Genomic DNA, 24,325 nt, shown 5'->3' with positions numbered 1-24,325 from the left:
ATCCTGGATTTGGAGGCTGCCCACAGGGAAGGTGCTGGTCAGGGTGATTCTCGGCCCCTGCCACCCTGGGGGACACCGAGGCTATGGCATGGCTGGGCTCCCTTGGCCAGTGAGGACTGAGCTGGGTTTGAGCCTTAGCGCCTGAGCTCCTGTCTGCACCTTGGCAGACAGTGCTACCCTGGCCGGTATACCAGCTTTCTTCTTGTTGGTGTTTTTTTAGCCAGTTCTGCAGGCAGCAACCCTTTCCAAAAAAAAAAAACACAAGTCCTTCTTTAGACCTAGACTAGATGCAGCGGAGAACTCAGTGCAGCAGCTCCATCGCCTCTCTCCTTTCCATCTTTTTATATTTGCTAAAGAGGAGAAGGATGTGGCCTGAGGCATTTTTCCACGAGCACCGCTTTCCTTCCAGCCTCCTTAGGTCTGTTGCTCTGCTCGCCTCTGCCCCAGGACCCTGGGGACACAGACAGAGACGGACGCCTACGTTCACATGGCTGGTCACTTCATCCCTTCCTGCCCCAAGCTCACAGTGCTGTCCCAGCAACTAACTCACTAGGGCCACAGAGGAGCCGCCCTGCAGCAGAGAAGCAAGACCCTCATACACATTCTGAGGATGGCCGCCCACTCACCCATTACCTACACAATCTCTCAGTTACATTAAAAAAAAAATCTTTCCCCCCCTTAACAATAGAGAGGAACAAATGGTTGACAAATAACAACAGCAGCGGCTCTCCAACAAAAGCACGCAATTATTACAATTATACTATCCTTGATTAGGCTGCCATGCATTGCATTTCAATGTAATTGATGTTGTAGGTTGACACATCGGACACCAAATATTCTCGCCTGTCCCTTCTCTCTTTTGTTTCAGAAGCTGATTTGCATTTTCTATGCTTTTAGTAATGAAGACTTAGCACTTTTCCTCCATTAGAAAAAAAAAGAGAGATACAATAATCTGCAACTCGGCACTTGTTTAAGGATTCTGACCCTCGAAAATACCACTTTGCTTCACACATTAGCTGCTTACAAAGAAGGAAGCTAATGTATCATCTAATTGGGCAAACCACTGCATCTGATTTCTCTCAATCAGACTATTAGCTTCGTAATTACCCATCTGCCTCGTGTGGAAAAACGGCAAGGCGCACACCCAGCTAATAACGTTCTCAAGAGCTCTCCACCACAATGAGAGGAGGCGATGTGGAGGGATATGGTCTCTAACCATTTCGGTGCCAAGGTGGTCACACAATGCAGGGGGGCTCTGCCAACTGTCCCCGCCTGAATGTGTTTAATTATTCGCCTCTAATTAGTTGGAGTTTCGGGGTCCATGGGGGTGGTCGTCACTGCTCGGCGGTGGCTCGGCGGATGCAGAAGGACACTGACCAGCGGGAAGGCGAGGAGGAGGCCTCTCGTGGCCTCTGCAGGAGGAGCTTGGGTTGAGGGAGGCACAGCGCCCGGCCTAGTGGGTGGCCTCAGGGGGAATAAAGGCTCACCCAAGAGCAGAGCGTCACCCTTCTCTTTGTGTTCCTTCTCTTCGTCCGGGACTGGGCTCCCCCGCTTTCCCATGTGGGAGAGACTGCACCCTCGGCAGTCCTGCCAGGTGTACCCGAGGACAGGGCATCAGGAAGGGGCCCGGGCCTCCTGCCGAGTATGTACTCTGCCCGCCACCGCGACCTCTATCTTCTTGTCATTTCTTCTGGCTCACTTTTGTCTGCTATCATGCTCTAGAACCTTCCGTTCAGTTTGGGGCTGCAGGGCTTTTCCAGGGTCTGAAGATGGTGTGATATTTGGGCAAGTCACAAAACTGAATGTGTCCACTTCTCCTCCATAATGGGAGAGGAGGCCAGCCCGTGTCTTTGGGGTCTGGAGTGGCTGGCATGTGAGTGTGTTTGGGAGGGCATGTGGGGCTGATTTTGGTGCCAAATGGAGTGAGTTATCGGGGTCCCCTACCCCCTCAACTACAGTGGGTCAGCTATCATTGGTATATCCTTCTATGTCAATTTTATATGAACAAATGTTTCCGGCTAAAAATTTTGAGACCCACTGGGGCACCCGTGGCCTGGCTAGTAATGTCCAATGACTGAATGTGTATCTCAAGTCAGTAAACTGCACCTGGGCTGATAGCAATATTCAGCTAATGGTTGGTTGATTTAGACAATAGCTGCTGCCATTTAAATAGGAGGTTAGATATCAAAATGGAGTCTTTTAAGGCTGATGCAATAATGAATTTTGTTTTTGTGTATTTTTTTTTATAGCCAAAGTTTAATTATGGTATGACTTTAAAGGCTTACTGAGAGCTAATACTAAAGTATTAGGTTGAGAACAGAAATTTATGTATTCAGTCCCTCACCCAGGGAAACATTTTTTAAAACCCTATTATGTGTGTGTTATTGCTGAGAAGCCCTATAGGTATTTACATTAGGCACAGTCCCTGCTTCATGTAACTCTGAGTGGTAAATAAAGGATATGTTTGCACCTTACCCAAGTAAGAGACAAAGTCTCAGGATTCATCTGGTCTTGCTAAATGACCCATCAAGCTGTCCAGGGTTTTGTTTGGCAGAGGGCATGACACATTCTTTCATGAGCTCACTTCAACCAAATTAGTTCCATCTCACAGAGCTCAGACTTCCAGCAATCAGTTCTTTTCAACTTCACGATATCCCATTGAAAGAGTTTGACTGAACTATGGTATCTTTCCTATTCTATCTGTAAAGAATAAGGGACCTTAACAGCTACATGTACCTCTTAGGGTTTAGGAATTTCATGGAAGATGCTGTCATTGCTTCATATAGAGTCTTATTTATGAAGATCTTCTAAAAATTCCTTCCAGGCCTTGATTAAGGAAAGGTTTGGCTTTCCCTGCCTCTTATGTACACCCTGTATTTTAGAACTGTTCATCTTTTCCTCTTTGCTTTGGCTGGAAGGAAGCTCAGTGGCCTCATTTTAGTCAATCTCCATTGGCTTCATAGAACTAGATGTCATATATTTTGTGTGCGAATGCCACTAAAACTTTATTATTTTCCCATCTTTATAATCATATTTTTCCTTTGCTCTCACTCCTGCAAATATTTTTTCTAAATCCTTTTGTATTATGTGCATTTTTGTACAATATCTAGATATTTGGTGGAAAAAGGTTCTGCTATAAATGGTCCAGAGAAGTTAAGTAATTTGTCTCAAGTTAAACAAGACTGAATGCAGTCAAGAAATCTTTCTTGTGCCCAGAACAGGTTGTCCCAGATGTTTTGACAGTAGTTGTGATATCAGCCAAAATCAGTTTACCATGTGACCTGCTACAACTTGTTAATTTCTCTTTGGTGAGTTCTCATAATTGGTTAGCTTCCATTACAGCTTTCTTACTCTTCCCTGAAAATCTGGGATGCTAAGCAGGCTGCATCCATCAAGCCACATCCAGGGACAGAGGCAAGAGAAAAGATGCTTTCAAGGCCTTCTGGGCCACAGGGTTGACTTCCTAATCTACACAGTTAGGGTACCCACCACCACTGATCATACTCCAGGCTGCCTCGTCGGGGCTCCTCCTCCTTCGAGAAGTCGTCAGGGCTTGCCGCAGTGTCTGCCTGGCCCTGAGGTCGAGGTGTGAAGAGACTTGTGTTATCACTCCGGGGAGTGAGTGCAGGGGAGCAGAGAACAGGTGTTCTGCCTCAGACTCTCAGGAGCCTCACGTAGGTCACAAACCATGTTATGACAGAATCTGGAATTTGAGAGACATGCTGCCTGCGACATGCTCTCCATTTCAGCCCCAAACGAGAACCATCTGTTTGGCAATGCCATTATTTTTCACTTGCCTCCAAGCATAGTCACTGTTCTCCGGTGGCTGATAGAGGGTCTATCCTCCAGGGCCTCTCCCAGGGAAGGAGCTCCTGAATGCAGCAATTCCTAAACTTTCTCAAGTGGAGGCATCCTAGCCATTGTTTTTGATATTGCCCTTTTCCTCCCTACCTTTTCTATTGAAAAATGTCATAAGACCTACTGATCTTTTTTATTGTAAGTCTTTTGAGAATTTGATTATCATAACCTCTTCAGCACCAACATAGACCTGGGAAAAACTGAACATGTCGGCCAGGTGGTACAAAATAAGACCCAAGAAGGAACTCTATAATGTGTGCTAGTTTGAATAATAAAAAAAAAAATCTCAGAAAGTTCTTCTCTATCTCTAGCTGTTATCCCACTTACTGCATTTTTATCTCATTTCCTCTAGGTCTTTCTTCAGAGGAGATGAGCGTCATTGTTGATACTCAGGTAATTGGAAATGCAGCCACCTTTGTATTGATTATAAGTAGATTATTTTGCAGTTTATCTCTGGCAAAGCTTGTTTTCATCTCTTAGTTAACATCTCTGTTACTTAATTTCTCTATTGCTTTTATAACCATGGCCATCTGCTACTGAAATTGGAGTTCAACAGAAACTAGAAGATTGAAATGTTCAAAATGAAAATAATGATACTGAGGCCAATGAGACTGGGAAAGCCAGTGGTCTTAGATGTAGGGTGAGGTATGTTTAAATGGGCTACAGGACACTATGAGTCAGGTTGGCCTTAACAATCATCTGATCATCTCCCACTAGGTTTATTAATGAGGAAATAAAGACCTTGACCAGGACGAGGATCTGATACTAAGATCCAGGTCTGGGTATCTTTCCAGTCTATCATGATTTCTTTAAAAATTGAGGTATCATTATAATTGACATACAACATTGTATTAGTTTCATGTGTACAACATAATGATTCAGTATTTATATATATTGTAAAATGATCAACACAGTAAGTCTGGTTAACATTAGTCTCCCTACATAGTTACAAATTTATTTTTCTCTGTGATGAGGACTTTTAAGATCTCCTCTCTGAGTCAGGATTCTTATTTATCAGTCATGGAGTGTACAGTTGGGCAGAATTACGGGTTGGGACAGAGCTGAAAAATTAGATAGTTCCTAGTCTCCTTGCACCTCTGGAATTTCATCTTCATGGTGCAGCTTCACGATTTTGTGTGCCGTATCATGAATAACTAGGACATCAGCTTTCTCCATGAGAAAAAGCAAGCAGAACCACAGACTGCAACACATAGACTTCAAAATAATTTGACATACAAAAGTTATTTCCTTTTTATCTACTGTTCGGGTTACCTCCACAAGGACATTCTCCCTTTTCTGTGGTTGATGAGGAATTGGTGATATTTATGCCTTCATGTAGGAGTCAGAATATGTGCAACATCCTCAGCATCTGGACCAAGTCCAGTCTGTGTTTTTCTCCCCCATCTGCTCCTGGTATTTTAAGTAAAAATGTTTGTATCTGCATCCCCCAAGCCCTGTTGTAAATTGTAAATCATGCCATTATATCTGGTAAAACCACAATGTCAAGCAACAATTCACAAAGCCACAAAGATTCTCCGGAGTAATTTTCCTGTTCTTGTTGATCAGTTTTATATTTTCCCCTTGGCTGTATGCACACATTAAACGGCCCTAATTCAGTGAGAAAACTCGTAAGGGATAATATTTCAAGTGGCACAAATGGCAGCAATGCCTTTACAAAGTATCTATTTTATAATTGCCCCTGCACTCTACCTGAATCTGCTGTCCTCTGTGGTTTCAGTTGAATGAAGTGGATGCAGACATGGGGTGGGGGCTGAGGAGTAAGGGAAGGGGGAGGAGGATGTTTCAGTAAAATTAGGTGTAGAAAAAGCAAAATCTCAAGTCAAAAATGGTGCGGCTGCGATTATTTCTTTCTTCTGGTGAGGATATTAATTATCTGATCTGGACAGATGACAGACAGGTGGGGCGAGCAGGCTCCTGCCATCTAGTCAGGCTGGGTGCTTTTACATTTAAGCATCTCCTACTTATGACTTGATGTAGGACTTGAATCTAGGTCGTTGATTTTGTCTTTCAAATTTTTTGGTTAATTTTTTAAATGAGAATTTTTGGTAAACTTTTAAATTCAAGTATAGCATATGTACATACACATATTTAATTCAAATACAACATATATACATAATTCATAGTTATACTAGATGACAATTTTTTTTTTTTAACAAAGTGAACACCACAAAATTATGTAACCACCACACACATCAAGAGACAGAACCTCACTAGCTGCCCAGAACATTCCCTCCTGCCCAGAACATTCTGGTTATTACTCTTTCCCAAAGATAACTACTGTTCTGACTTGGTTCACCATTCATTATTCGATATGTACTTTTTGGGTTCTGTTTTTCTTATTCAATGAATGCTATGTTTGTGAGATTCATTCCAGTCTGAGAGTATGGCAGTATTTTGTTGATTTTCATTACTCTATAGTATTCCATTGTGTGTGTTTATGTGTCCATATTTTGTCTACTATTTATCTATTCTATTACTGATAGACATTTGAATTGTTTCAAGTTTTTGCTTTTATGAAAAATAGTGTTATAAATATTTTTATGCATGTCTTTTGATGCACATTATATGTGTTATGTTGGGCATATACCAAGTGTGGAATTACTGATTTATAGAGACTATATATGTTCAGTTAGTACAGACTGCCAGTTTTTCTAAGTGTTTGCACCAATTTATACTCCCAAGAGTAATTTAAGAGAATTCCAATTGCTCCACACCTGATAGTAACATTTAGTATTGCCAACTCTATTTTATATTTCAACCATTCTGTCAGGTGTATACTGTATCTCATGGAAGCTTTAATTTTCATTTCCCTGATGACTAATGATAATAGCCACTTTTTCATTTGATCAGTGGCCATTCGAATATTCCCTTTGAGAAGTGCTTGTATAAATCTTTTGCCCATTTAAAAAAATTTGGGTTCTTTTTTTGATTTGTCCTTTGTGTATTGTGGATACAAGTCCTATAACCATACACACACATATTTATAATGTTTATATAGCAAATATTTTTCCCCACTCTGTGACTTGCCTTCTTACCCTCTCAATGCTATACTTTGGTAAGCTTTAATTCTTAATTTTAATGAAGTACAATTTATCAATCGTTACTTTTATGGTTATTGCTCTTAAGGAATCTTTAAGTATATGCAACATTATGCATGTGTCCTAGAGCTGCATTACCCAATGCAGTAACCACTAGCCCCATATTGTTTTTTAGATTTCTTTTATTATGTATCTATGAATAATGATGGTTTAATATCTTCTTTTTATGTCTTTATATCATATATTCCTCTTGCCTTCTTATGCTAGCTAAGACCTCCAGGGGTCTATTGCTAACCAGTAGTGGTCATACACGTGGACATCTTATCATGTTCCTTATCTCAGGGTAAAAACTTTCAAAACTTAACCATTAAGTATGATACATGACAGATTTTTTTGGGTAGATACCCTTTACCATATTAAGGAAGTTCCCTTTTTATTTCTTGCTTGATTAAAATTTTTTTTTTATTTCTAGCATAATTTTTGAAACCAGGAACAGGTGTTAGATGTTCCTGAATTTTTATCTTATATCTATTGAGATGATTTCATGTTTCAGTCTTTATTTATCAAAGTGATAAACTACACTGATTGATGTTCAAATTCTGAATCAACATTTTATTCTTGGATTAAAAGAGATTGTTCATGATGTATTTTCCTTTTCCAAGTATCACTAAATTCTATTTGTCTATGCTTTAGCTGAGTAAGACTTAAAAAAGACTTCTGAATTTATGTTTATTAGAGATATTGGCCTGTATTTTTCTTCTTATGATATACTTATCTGGTTTTACTATCAATATTATACTGGTTTCATAAAATGAGCTTGGAAATGTTGTTAAGAGGATTGGTATTATTATTTTTTTCAAATGTGTTGAAAAATTAACTGATAAAGCTATCTGGGCCTGGAATTTTCCTTGTCTGTTTTTAATTATGAATTCAATTTACTAAATATATGTCCACTATTCAGATATTTTATTTGTCCTTGTGTCAGTTTTGCTAAATTGTATTTTCAATTAATTTGTCCATTTTGTTTAAATTTTCTTCTTTTATTCTTTTTGTGCTGAATTTACTATTTTTCTAGCTTTATAAACTGGATGCTTACATAATTGTAAGTTTTAATAATGTATTACCTTTCATTTCAAAATATTTTCTGATTTTTCAGTTTGATTTCTACTTTGACCCATGTGTTATTTATAAAAATTTCCTCCTCTGTGCACCTGTCTTTATGTTTTCCGCTGTTTGGTGTTACAGTTGAATAACCTTATGTTTCGGATGTACCAGTCTTCTGTTTAAATCTATGTCTTTAGTCCATGATATCTGTAATTGCATTTTTTTTTTCTGTTTGAAGTTACATTTGATTCTTTGAAAAAGAAATCATTGGTGAAATTTTCCTTTTCCCATATATTTTCTTGGAAACATTCATCAGATTCGCTGTAAGTTCTATGTCTCATAATTCAAATATCTGGATCATCTGTGTCTCAATTTTTTCTTTTTCTCTCTAGATTTTTGAGTATTTGGTCCTATCTCCTGACATATTTCATAATTTGTGATTAAATGCTGGACATTGTATTTGAAAAATTCTAAGGGCTTGATGATGTTATCTATTTCTGGAGAAAATTTCTTCTTCCCTCCCTCCCTCCCTTCCTCTCTCTCTCTCTCCCTTGCTCTATCTTTTCTTTTCTTACTATCTTGCTCTTTCTTTCCCAGTAATTAGACTAAGGGTAGATTATTTTGATTTAGTCAGGCATTGAGATGGTTCAAGGCAATTTTGTTTTGTTTTTTTGTTTGGCTCTCTGTGGGCTGCTTAATCTCTCCGTTTGATGTATTAACTTAAAGTCTGGTGTGTAATTGAGGCTACTCCTCCTTGGTGGGCCCATATTCTAATTTTAGTTTTAGACTCCATACATCTGATAATTTTCTTTTTTTTTTCCCTCTGTAGCCACTTAGCAGCTATTTTCTACTTGGTTTCCCAGTCTCTCATTCAGGGCTGCTTTAAGATTCAGCACATACTTAAGAACAAAAGCTACCCAGAATTTAGGCTTATTTCGCCAAAGTACTTTTTTCTGTAGGATCTTGGTTTCTTAAGCCATAACCACCTCTATTCCTAGTTCCACCCAGCTGCACACAGAGATCATTAGGATTTTTTTTTTGAATGATGAGCTTTGTAAATTGTTCAAACAGCTTTGCTGTTGCTTCAGGAACGTGACCAGTTAATACTGGTGTTTGAGCTCTTCGTGGAGTGGTAGTAACCCCTTCCCCCCAGGCCTGGAATACCTCACCAAGGCTGTGTCAGCAGGGCCAGGCCACTCCGGAAGAGACCAAGCCTACGCATTTTGCCTGCACAGAAATGTTCAGTGGCTTTCCCTGCCCTTGGGAAACTGGCTGGGACAGTTGTCAGGCTGAGGTGAGCTGTGAGGACTTTTATGACTTCGCCTTTGCCTCTTCAAGGAGTTTGCTCAGGCTGAGGCTGCCCTGCAAAGCACTACAGACTGGATGGCTTAACCCAGACATTTACAGTCTCGCAGTTCTGAAGGCTGCAAGTCCAAGATCAAGGTGCAGGCAGGGGTGGTTCCTTCTGAGGGCTGTGGGAGAATCTGTTCCATGGCATTCCCTGTAGTTTGCTGGCCATATTTGCTATCCCATGGCTTATTCAGCATAACTTTGGTCTTCACAGGCATTCTCCCATGTCTCCACATTGTCCTCCCTCTATGTCTGTCTATATCCATGTCTAAATTTCCTCTTTTTAAAGGACACCAAATCACACTGGAGCAGAGTCTATCCTAAAAATGGCTTCATTTTAACTTGATGATCTCTGCAGAGATCCTATCTCCAAATAAAGTCATATTTACAGGTACTGGGGATTAGGACTTCACTAGCTTTTTAGAGGACATAATTCAACCCATAATACCTCCCCTGAGATGTTCCTTCTCTGAGGCCTGGGGTGATGGGCCCAGTTAAGCCAGTTTCCATATCACCATTTGTGCAACATTTCAGAATTGTGTATGCCTCAGAGGCAACCGCATTAAGCAATTGTGTCTCTTTTGTTTTGGGTATGGGTATCCAAAATATGGGTGAGCTTTCTTTCTAATGACTCAGTGCGTTGGTCCAACTTCATGCCACTATTTACCAGCTGTAAAGACTTTTGGCTTTAACCTCTCTGTGTCCCATTTCCTCTTCTATAAAATGGGACTAATCATATGGCTTAACTCATTGGGTGATAGTTAACCTGCAGTGAGCGAACATTTGTAAAGTACTTCAAACAGTCGTTCATGGCAGCATATGTTAAGTGCTACACGTTAGCTTTTATCTCACTGACAGCTGAGGAGACTGATGCTCTGAGAAGTTATGAGAATTCTCCAAAGCCATGCATATCTGTACGCTGCAGGGCCCGATCCCAAGCTCTGACGGAATGACCTGAAGCCAAGTGGGCTTTTGCCTCCACCATGTTTACTCAGTTCTGAGCATGCTCTGTAGCTCAGTGTCTTTGGCAAAGATGTTCTTGCCTGTTTCTACCTGGCTGCCTCCCACTCCTGTATGAGTCCGACATCCGCCCTTGTGTTCCCAGCCCTGCTCTGGCCTATGGCTGCCTGCTGGCCTCTGATCCCCCAGCTTGCATTCCTGGAGGGCCCAATAAGTGCTTGCTGATTGACTAGATAAAGCTACGCCCTGCTCCTGTGAGATGAGTGAGCACTCCCTCAGGTCACATATTTTGGCCATGGACAGAAGTGCTAGTTTTCACAGGAAGCAAGGTTTTGATGTCTTATGAGTAGCATGGAAAAAAGTTAGAATTAAGTCTAAAGAAATACTGATCTACGTTTAAGGACAATAAGCTGGGTTAGAAGTGACCTTAAAACGTCTTTAACCTACCTGTGAAAATGACATCATGGAAGCAGGAGCCCCACTCTTTTGGAAAGTATCCCCTGCTGCCCATTCAGCCATTCCTGATAGAAGAGGGGAGTCTGGCATTTCCTAGTCTTCTTTGGGTTGGGGGCAGATAACGGCCTCGAGGTGGCATGTGGTGTTTTGAAATTCTCCCCTCATGTGAAAATCATTGGCATTAAGTAGAATGATATCCCCAACATGGTTGGCTTCAGTAGCTGATGTTTACAATGTGCCTAGACTAGTGTCTGGTGTATAGTGGATGCTCCCTAATTGTTGAATGAATAAATGAAGTACCATGTTCAAAATGCTCAGCTGTGTGTGTTGGCCCTAGATCTGAGTATAGGGTCTCCCATTTTGCACATGAGGAAATGGAGATCTGGAGAAGAAACGGCGCTCCTGCTAAGTTAAAGCGAGGTGACGATTAGGACTCCTTTTCTCTGTCCATAAGCTGTCATGGCCTGTGCCCCCTCCAGTACAACTGTACTGTTGTGTGGGACTCTTCCTCTGTGGGAAGCTGAGCCCAGGAAAGGAGTGGGCATTGTGCCCACTCTGGGGTTAATGGGATGAGCACAGGCTTGTGAAATACACTCGGTGGACAAACTCATCGAGGCTGTAAGAACCAGAATCTCATCGCTACTCCCGAGCCTGATGGTTCCACACTCCGCCCAGTTTGGTATATTTTTCTCTATGGAACTGCCCTTCTTGTGTTATGTGTCACTTATGTGTCGGGAGGGCCGTCCAGGGAGAAATGCTGATGGGTTGCAGGCTCCTGCAGGAGGGAAGGGCAGTGGAATAGTGCACAGGCAAGTGCCCAGCAGGTCAGGTGGCTGCCAGTCTTGAGGGACAGACTCCCTGGAGGGAAGGACAGCCTGTGCTTTACCAGGAAAACAGAACATAGCAAGCAGGAATCTGGGCCTAGGATGCCACACCCTGGTTACTGTGGCTCACACTTTCTCCTGGGAAAGCAGTACTGAAAAGTGACAGAAGGCAGAATTCTGCTGCAGGCTGGCTGCAGAGGGGCCTGTTTCTGGCTCTGAGTGCCCAGTAGCCCCTCACATTCACGGCGCACAAATCCCTCCCAAGCCTTTCCTAGTGGGAGGTGTTATCTCCCTTTTCCAGACCGAGAAGCCTTGTGTGGAGGGGAAGCTGGGCCTTTCTACCCCGACGTCCCCTCCTACCCTTGGCGGGCAGAGGGTGAGCCAGAAGTGGCACAAACGCCATCCAGGTCTTCTGCTTCCAAACTCGAGCTTTATCTCTCAGACCCTGCTGCCTCTTGGAGCCTTCTGGAGAGGCACGTGCTGTGGAAATGAGCCTCACTCCAAACTTGCGAGCCTGGGCTTCAAGGGCCTGCACGACTTTCCGCGGCAGCTTCCAGCCCACCACATTGCGCTCGCCTTCCCCTCACGGGTCTCCACTGCTGCCCAGGGAGCCTGCTGGCCATCAGCTTGCTCCTCTGCTTCCAGGCAGGCCTTTGCCCACACCCCAGATTTTCCTATTCTCCACTTGGAGTTCTTTAAGTGAAAGTATATGGATCGTAGATAAAATGTGGGGTGATTTTTCTTTTATGCTTACATGTTTTGTGTATAGTATTGGTCATCTGGATAGCCTCTTCATTCATATGCTCCTTGATCCTTCCTTTGATGTACATTTATTGAGCTTCTATTATGTGCAGAGCGCTGTGCTACATCCGAAGGACTCCTGCCGTTCATAGACAATAAGAATTCAGAAGGATGGGCCAAGTATTTCTCCAGAACATGCAAATCCAGAGGATAGTCAAGGACCAAAATATTGACAAACCTCTTATGCCATAGCTCAGGCCGGTTAGATGCAGGAGCCCTGGTCTCCACCAGTGCCCTACCATGGAGGCGGCAGGACGTGGACCCTGTCCCCTTCTGTATTCTAGGGTAGCCTCCTGGCTTCCTGGGCACAGTGAGATGTCCAAGCCCTCCTTCTAGATCAGGTGATTACATTGACTCTTGCTGCCCCACGAGGGTCCTGACTGGGCTTTTTGGGGCACTTCTCACTGACACCTGCAAGGGTTTCTCTCCTCTGACCAGCTTTGGTTCTGGGCCCTGAGGCTGAGTCTCTGGAATGGCACAACGTCCTCTAACCCGCAGCAGACACCCTCCTGTGCAGTCAGATGCCCAGCCAGGGCCGTGGCCAGTGCTGTGTCCCACTCCCTGGGCAGCTTCCGTGGACAGTCCTCAGTGTCCCATGCTCGTGCCTCTTGTGTCCACTGCTGTCCTGCTGGGATCATGTGAACATAGCAGGTGAAAACATAGGATTCAAATCAGACGGATGGGTTCCCAGCCTAGCTCGGCCACATACTGGCTGTGAGATATTTGGCAAATTCACGAAATCACAACTATACAATGGAAAAAAACAAAGCCTCCCCAGGGTTCTGCAGAGGAATAGAACTGAGAGGAAACGTATATTCATTTTAACGAATCAACTGACAATTTATTTCAAGGAATATGAAATAATTTAAATTGGCTACAATTTATTTTAAGGAATTAGCTGACACAAGTGTGGGAGCAGCCACGTCCAAAGTCTGTCGGGCAGGTCAGCAGGCTGAAAACAGAGGCAGGAACTGACACTGCAGCCTTGAAGCAGAATTTGTTTTTTGGGAAACTTCAGTTTTTAACTCTTAAGACCTTCTGTTTATTGGATGAGGCCCACCCACATAACCTAGGGTAATTTTTACTTGAAGTCAACTGATTGTAGATGTGAACCACATCTACAAAATACCTTCATAGCAGCACCTAGATTAGTGTTTGACTAAGTAACTGGCTACAATAGCCTGTAAAACTGACCATCATGCTATCTCATGCAGAAATTATGAGGGATTAAGTATGTCATGTATGCAAAGTCCTAAGCATAGAACCTGGCACATGGCAAGCATTTATTCATTATTGATATTATTACTTCCACTATTATTTTTATTTTTTGCCTACTTTTTGGTCTGCTGCTGATTCAACAAAGCCTTGTGCTTCATTCCACGTTATTTGGTATTTGGATACGTCACATACAAGGTGCTGTTTGTTAACAGAGCAGGATGCTCACTGTGGGAACTCAGAGATGGGAGTGTACTAGTCAGCAAGCTCCCAGAGGGCAAGCATATGTCTGGTTTACACATAGCTCGGAGCAAATGCTCCATATATATGAAGAAGAGAGGGCACAGGAGAAAACAAAGCCCTTATAAGCATGGCTGCCCAGTGCACATATAATACAATCCTCATAAGCAATTTAAAATTTTCTAATAGCCATATTAAAAATAGGAACAGGTACTAATATCCAAAATATCATTTCAAAATATAACCAAAATGAAAATTACTAGATGTTTTACATTCTTTGTTTTTCCCACTAAGTCTTTGAAACCTAGCCTATGTGTTATACTTATGGCCCATCTCCATCTGCACTGGCCACCTTTCAAGTGCCCAGGAGCCACATGTGGCTAGTGGCTACTGTACTGGCCAGCATAGGCTTAGCGGGCAGGGTGTGGAGTGGGTGGCATGTTGATAACGGGCCGTCCTCTGGAACAAACTCTGAATGTGATTCTCTGACTCATGGCTGCCGGCTCCTAGACTCTTTTATGACCAGTCCTCAACAAGAGAACACACGTTAAAGGCAAGTATTTAGAAACTTTTATATCAGTTTGGCAGAGTGATTTTACATCCATCGAATCTGATATGAAACAAATTAGGGATTGTATTATGTGTTCTTTAAAATTTAACTCTTCTGAAAGTTCATTTGTATTGTATTTTACAAAAGTATCTGTCTAACGATGGAGTGAAAATAAAACCTGACCGTTCACCAGAGAGAGCTCGAGAAGCGCTCCCCTCGATTACTAGAGCAGAGCCTCTCAGGGCCGGATACCGGGGATTTGTGTTTTCAGCAAACCCCACGATGATTCCTAGGCACGTGGAAGTTTGAACCTTCTGAAACTAGGCCAGGAACCACAAGAAGTGTAGGCCTCATTTTATTTTTGTTTTTATTTCCCCCGACACAAGTTGCTGTGTCCTGAGACAGAGCCTTGTGCCTGGGGTGGGTCCCTATAGTGGGGGCAGCTCTGCTGACCTCAGAGACACTGTCCCAGTACCTGCGGGGAGCCTTGTGCCACCCTGATGTCCACACAGGCCAGAACACACGTCCCTGCTTCTTCTTGAGACTCTGTGAATCCTCTAGGATACTGGGATTTTCAAGGTTTTCTCTGATCCTTCACATAGAGAATGTGACTTTTCAATCCCCATCTCCTGGAAAAAAAAAAAAACTCTAGACCCAAAGGAACTCTATTTTTTCTTGTCCTTGCTCAAAGCTTTTATAGAACATCTTGAGCTTTCAAAGGCACTGTGTGTATTGATTTTCGTCCCTGACCCCCAGGGTTCATTGCTGCTGTGTTTTGGACTAAGGCTCCCTATAGAAATCCCAGTGGCCTCAACTCAGGAAGTCTTGGTGATTGGACAATATTGGAAGCAGTTTCCTTATATAAACCATCACAGATGGCCTTTGTAGCTTGTCATCTTCTCTTTCTGTGAGGCTCTCCTCACAGGATCTTTCCTGTGTGGCTTGAAACTTTTAATCTGTCTTCAGGTCAGAATTTTTGTGAGGAAATGGAGGCTCTTCCTATGGCTCTGCTACGGCTTCCAGCCAAGTTGTTTTGGGTGCTGGTCCCACCACCCCAGCCCAATACTCACTTAGGGATGGATTGCATCTCTTCCTGCAGAATCTCAATATGCTACTGTATTAGCTTCCCAAGGCTGCCACAACATAACACTGCAGACTAGCGGGGCTTTAACAACAGAAATGTATTTCTCGCAGCTCTAGAGACTGGAAATCAAAGATCAAGGTTCTGGCAGGGCTGGTTTCTCCTGAGGCCCCTCCCCTTGGCTTGCAGAAGGCCACCTTGTGGCTGTGTCCCCTTACGGCCTCTCCTTGTGCATGTGCAGCCCTGGTGTCTCTTCCTCTCCTTGTAAGGACCTCAGGCCTATGGGATTAGGGCCCCACACTTAGGACCTCATTTAACCTTAGTCACTTCATTAAAGGCCCTATCTCCAAATATAGTCATAGTGGAGTTAGGGCTTTACCATATGGTTTTAATTTTTTTTGGGTGGGGGATGGTTTAGTCCATAGCAACTACTAAATTAGCTTCTACTCATTGCCCAACTTCCTTTTGGATTCCTGGGTTCTTGAACCCAGTGACTGTGTTCCCCACCTCTATGATCAGTATTTGTTTCCCACCCCATAGGAGGCTTCTCTTGTTCTGGGCAGAGACTTGCTTGGGCTTCTTTGTGTGTTGACCAGGGTCGTCTGCCTCGAAGCTCTGTGAGTTCCTGCCTCTGTGCTGTCGCTGGCTCTCGGAAGAGTGTTTCATGGGCAGTGGTGAGTTCTGTGAGAAACTTCTCTCCTCCTACTACTGTTCAGCAATCATTCCAGGCTTTATGTAAAATATGATTTTTGTGCACATAAAACCTATTGCCCTGCTCTCTCCCTTGCAGACCTATCTCCCCATCCCTGCCCCAAATTCAGAGGGAGAACAGGAACCAGTCACCCTAATCCTTGCAGCCATTAGCCATTCTATTCTATTAGAAGACTGAGCGTCTACCTATCTCTCCTTTTCCAATCTATGCTATGGCAGGAATCAAGGCATTTCGAATTTCTGTGCAGTCATCAAACAGAAGAAAAGAAAGGGAAAAATAAGCATATTTAAGTCTTTAGTGACCAGGCTTATTTAATGACCTTGATAAATGAAGAAACACTAAGCTTCTGTCTGAGACCATTTGTCAATGCATTGATCCATTGATTCATTCATCAAACGTCCATTGAGCACCATCACTGCCCCAGGCAATGTGCTGGGGGTCATGGGTGATAGAGATGAGACACACCATGGTCCAGATTCTTGCAATCTCTGGCCCTCTCTCCACTTGGCAAATCTGTTCTTAGCAATCTATTTCTAACACAGACTTTACTAACTTATGCACAAATTCATCTCCTTTAGTGGCCTACCAATGTCTGCAAGATATCTCTCTACTTTAGCTGAACATTGAAATTTGCTATGTTTGGCTTAACTGTTACCATCTCAGCATTTTTTATTATTTCCTGTTACTATACTTCAGCCAGATCATTCTATCTATCCACTGATCCTTGAAAATGATGTGTATATTAGGACTCCCACGTCTTAGCTTATGCTATTATTCTCCTTTGCTCTCTTTCTATTTTTCTTCCAAATCTTACTCTAACTTCAAGACATAGATTGATTCTTTCTCCTCCAGGGAATCAACTCTAAATGCCCAAGCTCTAAGGGATCAGTTAGTCGGCCTGTCTTTCTTGCTCTCCCTTTCTGGGCCTTTGGATTCCTTTCCATCTAGTGCTCAGCAGAATGTAGATGTCCATGTTCATGCTGCTTGAACAAATGGAATATTGATTGACTTGAGGTCTTAGAAAAGACAGTGTTTTTGTCAAACTCTTACTTTGCCAAAGGTCAGATGTTTGCAGCCAGCAGTACCACTTCAAAAACCATGGTATAAAAGCAGGATTTCCACACCTCAGCTAGCTCCGAATCCTGCTCTCACCCAGCTGTTTGACCTTGAGCAAGCCACTTACCCCCTCTGCACCTCAGGTTCCTCTTCCTTAGAGCTAATAACAGTGCCCATCTTATTGGGAGTGGCTGTCAGGATTAAATGAGATGGAGAAAGCCAAGTGCTTAGCATAGCACCTACAATGCAGAAAGAACTCAAAAGGTGTGTATTATTATGTTGGTCAATTTTTTTCTACCAACCAACCAATTCTCGGCAAGAGTTCCCTGGTTTACCTTTGGTTTTTCTCAGAGCTAGCAGGTTAAAAGACAGTAATAACAAGCAATAACTGAGCTTGTAGACATTTATTTGGGGATAATCATAATAAAGTCCCTTCCTAAGTTACCCTCCAAGTGGAATTAAATCAGGTAGAATTACAATCCTTTGCCTGTGCTTCGCCTACTCTACCTAACTCATGTAGGTTTTAAAAATAACCCAGGTGGGTTCTTATTCTTGCTTCTACCAACCCCACCTTTTCTTGGGCTTATTGCCTACCATGAATTGTTCTCCCCTCCTTCATTTATCTAAATTTGACTTCTCCTGAAGGACATTCAAGGTCCACGTCAGAGTGCATGCCATGTAGGTCAATCCTTAACAATTGACTCCTGCTATAAGGAATTAACTTTTATCCTTAATTCCATAATTAGTAAATCCCAGTATAGAATTTATGTCTATGCTGAGCTCATAGAAAATGGTTCAGAAATATTTATTGGTTAACTGGTCATTGATCACATCCACTGGGTTTATCAAGGGCAAGTTTATTGGAGAAAATATTCACCTACTCCACATTCACAGAGCCCTCACCTCTGCTCACCCCCGGGTGAAATTTAACCACCAGTTCTGGGTCTACTATTGGAGTAACAGTACTGAATTCAGAACAAAGAGGGGAGAAGAGGACAGTGGGCATATTTTCAGATTGCTCACTAATTCAGTATCACAACTAAATATAGTGTTATTTAGTATTATGAAATAGGTCCATTTTAGAGTCATTTTAAGTAAGCCTGTATATTGAAGCTTCAGTATTTTATGTGGGTCACCTGGATTCTCAGTGACTGTGAGAAAATGAAACAAATATGTTTTAAGCACATTCCTGTTGATTTTGCTCAACTCATGCCTGAGGGACAAGGTTGAGTCTACCAGTGCATCTGATGGGAAGGTTGCAGGGATGGTCTTTCCTCCCCCTTCTGCTCAGCCAGTGCTGACCTTGGCTGCCCTGCTGTCTCTTGGACTCTCTCTGGGTCTCCCATAAAGCAGGTGGAGAGAGTTGCACATGGCCCCTGAGCCCACGCTGACTTTTCATCATTAAGACCTGGTTTTCTAGTAGGCTGGATACTCTTGGGAGAGTCCCACAGACTCCATGTTCCCACTGGCAACACAGAGGCTGGCTGACTTCTTCATGTACTGCCATCTCCATTAGCTTGTGATGTTTGAGGGTGCAAGATGGACTTCTCTCTAAAGGGGAGCCAGGCCTAGAATGGCTAAAAGTGAGAAAAGGTGAGAGGCATGGAAACCACACCCAGATGCTGTCCTCCCCTTGTGCTAGCCCCTGGAATCCCCTCTCTAGTGGCCCAGCTCTCCAGCCAGGGTGGGCTAGCTACTCTTCCAGAAGGGGAGGCCTCCAGATGAATAAGGCTCTTTAAAAACACCAGGGCTGACAGTATGATAACCACTCAAAAGCTAACAGAACAGCTGCAAAATATGATAAAAATCACTTGAAAAGTTCATTGATTTTGCAGCAAAACTGCAAGTACTTCACTTTATAATAATTGTTCCCTCGCGCTCTCGAATCTTGTACTTGAGCTACAAGGGTGTTCAGGTCAGGGCAGCATTCAGCAAACAGGCCTGGGAAGACAATGGCATGCGACCGAAGAGACTCTTTAATCATGAGCTAATTTACAAACCAAAGCAAACCGGAGTCGGGTTTTGTCTAAGATTATTAGAAGATATTAATTCTGTGCTTAAATTATGTCTCTCACTCCTTTTCCTGAGCTCATAACTAGAAAAGGAAAAAAAAAAAAGGAACCTCAACCCAATTTTGCACCCCCCACTCCCCAAGTCTTATCTTCCTAATTAAATTTTGTAAATTGGCATACACTTTTTTGCCTTTCTTCTTTTCTCTCTGAGGACAATGTACTTGCTATTCAAATTCTCATTGCTTCTTGGGGTGAGCTTCTAGCACCCAGCTAGAATGGCTGTTAGCTCATTTTTCCTCTGGCTTGGGAGGCACAGTGGAAGAATTTGGTACACAGGAGTTCCTCATTGGGCCTTGAACCAGAGGTCTCAGAGGCTGTTGAGTGACCAGCACTGTCCTTCCACTGCCCTCCTCACAGGGCAGGGACCTCAGAAGCAGCAGCCTCTGTCCTGCCCTCTCCTGTTTTGCTGGACCCCTCTCCTCCCAGGCTGGCCACATCCCATGGCCAGGGATTAAAAGCACATAAGCAGACAGATCCCAGTTATCGGCACGCGTGAAGGGCTGATCCAGTGCTGATGGCTGCTTGCCTTCGGAATGCCTTGTGTGACTCACCTGGGTAAACTTACCTGGCTGTTTCTGTTTTGCTGGAGTGACTAACACTAGCATTTTCAGTAGGCCCAGAGATGGATGGTGAGGATAGCACCCCAGTACCATTCTGGGATGGAAGGGAAATCAACCTGGGTAAGAGAACGTGACAAAAGTAATCCACACATAGTGGCTTGAGCCAGTCACTGAGCTGGCTGTCGCCCCGTCATTCTATCTTGGGGCCATTTCTTCTTATTTATTTCATCCATTCAGCACCTCTGGGTAGACCACAATATCTTGACTCATTTCTACTTTCTGATGGTAAAGAGAGGCAATTTATGAACTGATTTGCTTATTTCATAGTCATGAAGTATCTTCTATGTGCCAGGCACTCTGCCAGGGGGCCTGGGGGTAGAATTGTGACATCCTCTTCTGATGGAGCTTACACAGGCCACAGACAATAACCAGGTGTTACAAGGATACCGGTGTGATGAGACAGGAGCAGGGCATGACAGGATCGCCTGGTAGGGATGCCTAATGGGGAGTTCTTGGGGGGACAGGGGAGATGAAATCTCACCTGCGATCTGAAAAGCAGGTGATCAGGGGTGGGGTGGAGAGCGTTCTAGGCAGAGGGAGCTCCTTATGCTAATGGTGTTAATGTTTTTTAGTGTTAGGAAACACTAAAAAGTGGACTTGACAGAACTTGGTGACTGTATCTGCAGACTCAGAAAACATTAAAGACAGTGCCTGGATTTCTTGTTTGAGCAGTTGGTATCTCATGATGTCAGCTACCAAGGTAGGAGACAAAAGGCAGGGTAGGTGTTGGAGAAAGATCCTGAGTTCAGTCTGGACCTGAGGAATTTCAGGTACCTGAGGCCTGTCCAAAATGAGATGTCAAAGAAACAGTTGAGTGAATGGGGTTCTAGCTCAGGAGCCTATCCAGGCAAGAAATGTAAAATTTAGATACATTCATGTGGAGAAGGAAGACCTGGCTTTGGATAACATCATGCAGGCAGAGTGGAGAGTAAGTGGAGAAAAAGGCTCAGGAGAGAACCTTGAGGAAAAAGAATTTTAAAGCGAAAATTCAAGGAAGAGAAAACTACATAAGAAAAAGATATTAAAGAAAGTTGCTCAGTTCTAGGAAGCAATTCTAAATGTTTGTCTCATTGTGTCTTCAGAAGTTTTATTTATACTTATTTTGTTCACTTGTCTTTACCATGAAACATTTCAGACATTCAAAAAGGCATAGACTGGAATATTATAACAAATACCCATGAAGCCCCTGCTGCTCTGGGCATCCCTCTCTCATCACCCTCTCCACCTTCTCCTCAGGGGTCGCTTATTCTGTAATTTGTATATATTAGAATCTAATATATATATATGTTGTTATTATCCTATTATTCTTATATATTCGATGCTTTATACTTTTATGACACCTCATGATGTCATCACGCAAAGGGAAACACCCTCTTCCCTTACTACAGAGATGCAATCCTCAAATTCTAAAGAAATGACCATCTACAAATTGCCTTTCTAAGAAGTCACAGGTGTGCTTCTACAGACATACCTGGGAGGTACTGATGGCTCAGTTCCGGACCACTGCAACAGAGTGAATATCCCAGTAAGGCAAGCCAAATGGATTCTTTGGTTTCCCTGTCTATATAAAAGTCACGTTTACATTATACTGTGGTCTGTGAAGTGTGCAATAGCATTAGGTCTAGAAAAACAATGTAAGTAACTCAATTCTAAATACTTTATCGCTAAAAAAAAATGCCGTCACCTGAGCTTCCAGTGAGTCATAATTTTTCTGCTGATGGAGGGTGTTGCATCAATGTTGACAGCCTTTGACTGCCTGGGTGGTGGGTGCTCAATGTCGGCTTTTCTTAAAATAAGACAACAATGCGTTTGCCTCATTGACTGACTCTTCCTTTCATGAGTGATTTCTCTGTAATGCTGTTTGATAGCATTTTACTCACAGTAGAACTTCTTTCTAAATTGGAGTCAGTTCTCTCAAACTCTGCCACTGCTTTATCAACTAAGTTGATGTACTGTTCTAAATCCTTTCTTGTCATGTCAATATTCTTTACAGCGTCTTCACCAGGAGTAGATTCCATCTCAAAAAACCACTTCCTTTGTTCATCCATAAGAAGCAACTCCACATCCATTCAGGTTTTCCATGAGATTGAAACAATTCAGTCCCATCTTTAGACTCCACTTCTAGTTGTAGTTCTTTTGCTATTTCCACTACATTTGCAGTTACTTCCTCCACTGAAGTCTTGAACACTTCAAAGTCATCCATGAGGGTTGGAATCGACTGCTTCAAGATTCTGTGAATGTTGATATTTTGACCTCTTCCCATAAATCATGACTGTTTTAGTAGCATCTAGGATGGTGAATCTTCTCCAGATGGTTTCCAATTGAATTTGTCCAGATCCATCACAAGAATCACTCTCTATGGCAGCTATAGCTTTACAAAATGTATGTCTTCAATAAGGAGACTGAAAGTCAAAATGACTCCTTGATCCATGGGCTGTAAAATGGATGTTGTTTGCAGGCATGAAAGCATTAATCTTATTGTACATCTCTGTCAGAGCTCTTGGGTGACCAGGTGCATTGGTAATTGGCAGTAATATTTTGAAAGGAGCAATGGGTCTCAACAGTGGGCTTAAAATGTTCAGTAAACCATGTTGTAAACAGATGTGCTGTCATCAGACTGTGTTGTTCCATCTCTAGAGCACAGGCAGAATAGATTAGCATCATGCTTAATGGCCCTAGGATTTTCAGAATGGTCAGTGAACACAGGCTTCAACTTTAAGTCACCAGCTGCATTAGCCCCTAATAAGAGAGTCAGCCAGTCCTTTGAAACTTTGAAGGCAGGCATTGACTTCTCAATAGCTATCAAAGTCTTGGATAGCATCTCTTTCCAATAAAAGGCTGTTTCATCTCCATTGAAAATCTGTTGTTTAGTGTGGCTGCCTTCACTAATGATCTTAGCTAGATCTTCTGGACAACTTGCTGTAGTTTGTCCATCAGCACTGGCTGCTTCTTGCACTTTTATGTTATGTAGACTGCTTGTTTCCTGAAACCTCACGAACAACCTCTGTTAGCTTCCAACATTTCTGCAGCTTCCTCACCTCTCAGCCTTCATAGAATTGAAAGGAGTTAGGGCTTTGTTTTGGGTTAGGCTCTGGCTTAAAGGAACATTGTGGAACTTTGTCTATCCAGGCACGAAAACTTTCTCCATATCAGCAATAAGTCTGTTTAGCTTTCTTATCATTCATGTGTTCACTGGAGTAGTGCTTTTAATTTCCTTCAAGGACTTTTCCTTTGCATTCACAACTAGGCTAACTGTTTGGTGCAAGAGGCCAAGCTTTCAGCCTGTCTAGGCTTTCAACATGTCTTCCTCACTAAGCTTAGTTATTTCTAGCTTTTGATTTAAAGTGAGAGACATGTGTCTTTCATCTGAACACTTTGAGGCCACTGCAGAGTTATTAACTGGTTTAATTTCAATACTGTTGTGTCTCAGGGAATAGAGAGGCTGGAAGAGAGGGAGAGAGATGGGCAGCAGCTGGTTGGTGGAGTGGTCATAACACACACATTTATTAAGTTTACTGTCTTTAACTGGTGTGGTTCATGGTGCCCCAACACAGTTACAATGGTAACATCAAAAATCATTGATCACAGATCACCACAACAAACAGTAATAAAAAAGTTTGAAATAACTTGAGAATTACCAAATGTGACACAGAGACATAAAGTGAGCAAATGCTGTTCAAGTAATGGCCCCCACAGATTTGCCCAATACAGGGTTGCCACAAACCTTCAATTTGTAAAAAAAATGCAGTATCTTTAAAGGGCAATAAAGCAAAGCTCAATAAAACAAGGTATGCCTGTATTTATCACACACCACTCACATCTGGACTGATAAGTGTACCCAGTTATTGATTCATTGTCTTGCAACTCCAAGTCTAGCCTTCTTTGCCCTACTCTGTGGTGCTGGAGCTGCATATGCCAACATTTTTTTTCTCTGCTTGCTGGTACAATACTGCCCTTGCCAGTAGGGGGCACTGAAAGAGCACTGCAGGAGGCAGGTCTTCTCTTCCTGGTTCTGGTGTGTTTCTTCCTGATCCTGTCATGTGACCAGTGACTTGGGGGTCATCCAGGTGCTCACCCGCCAGTGAGTTTCACTGGCATCCCAGTGGGTAGCATTGGGGGGAACTTCCCTGGTACCTTCTCACTCCCAGCAGGTCTGGTTCTGCCCTGCTGCCTGGCACGCAGCACCCCAGCCTCTCCTCCATGCAGTGGGCCACAGTCACATCCTTCCCAAGAGCTCTGGCCTCAGCCCTGGGGTGGAGTTGCTTGCCTAGATGCTCTGCCTCTACCCTGGAGACAGCTGCTGCCTGTATCTGCACCTATGCCTGCAGTCCCTTCATTTCAGAGTTCTCTTTACCCATTTAGTAGTT

The 24,325-nt window shown here is 42.9% G+C and overlaps 1 protein-coding gene across 1 annotated transcript in view; it reads left to right on the top strand.

Annotated features, from left to right (window-relative positions):
* Positions 1-24,325, top strand: part of RPS6KC1 (ribosomal protein S6 kinase C1) — a 388,511-nt gene that overhangs the window by 343,940 nt on the left and 20,246 nt on the right. Inside the window, exon 19 of the transcript XR_012122859.1 lies at positions 4,211-4,251. The gene's annotated coding sequence lies outside the window, so the exon portion shown is untranslated. The remainder of the gene's footprint in view (positions 1-4,210; positions 4,252-24,325) is intronic.

Source organism: Manis javanica, chromosome 11 (genome assembly GCF_040802235.1).
Source record: "Manis javanica isolate MJ-LG chromosome 11, MJ_LKY, whole genome shotgun sequence".
Classification (NCBI taxonomy): domain Eukaryota; kingdom Metazoa; phylum Chordata; class Mammalia; order Pholidota; family Manidae; genus Manis; species Manis javanica.
The sequence above is the reverse complement of the archived record's forward strand: the minus strand, read 5'-3'. Positions and strand labels throughout refer to the sequence as shown.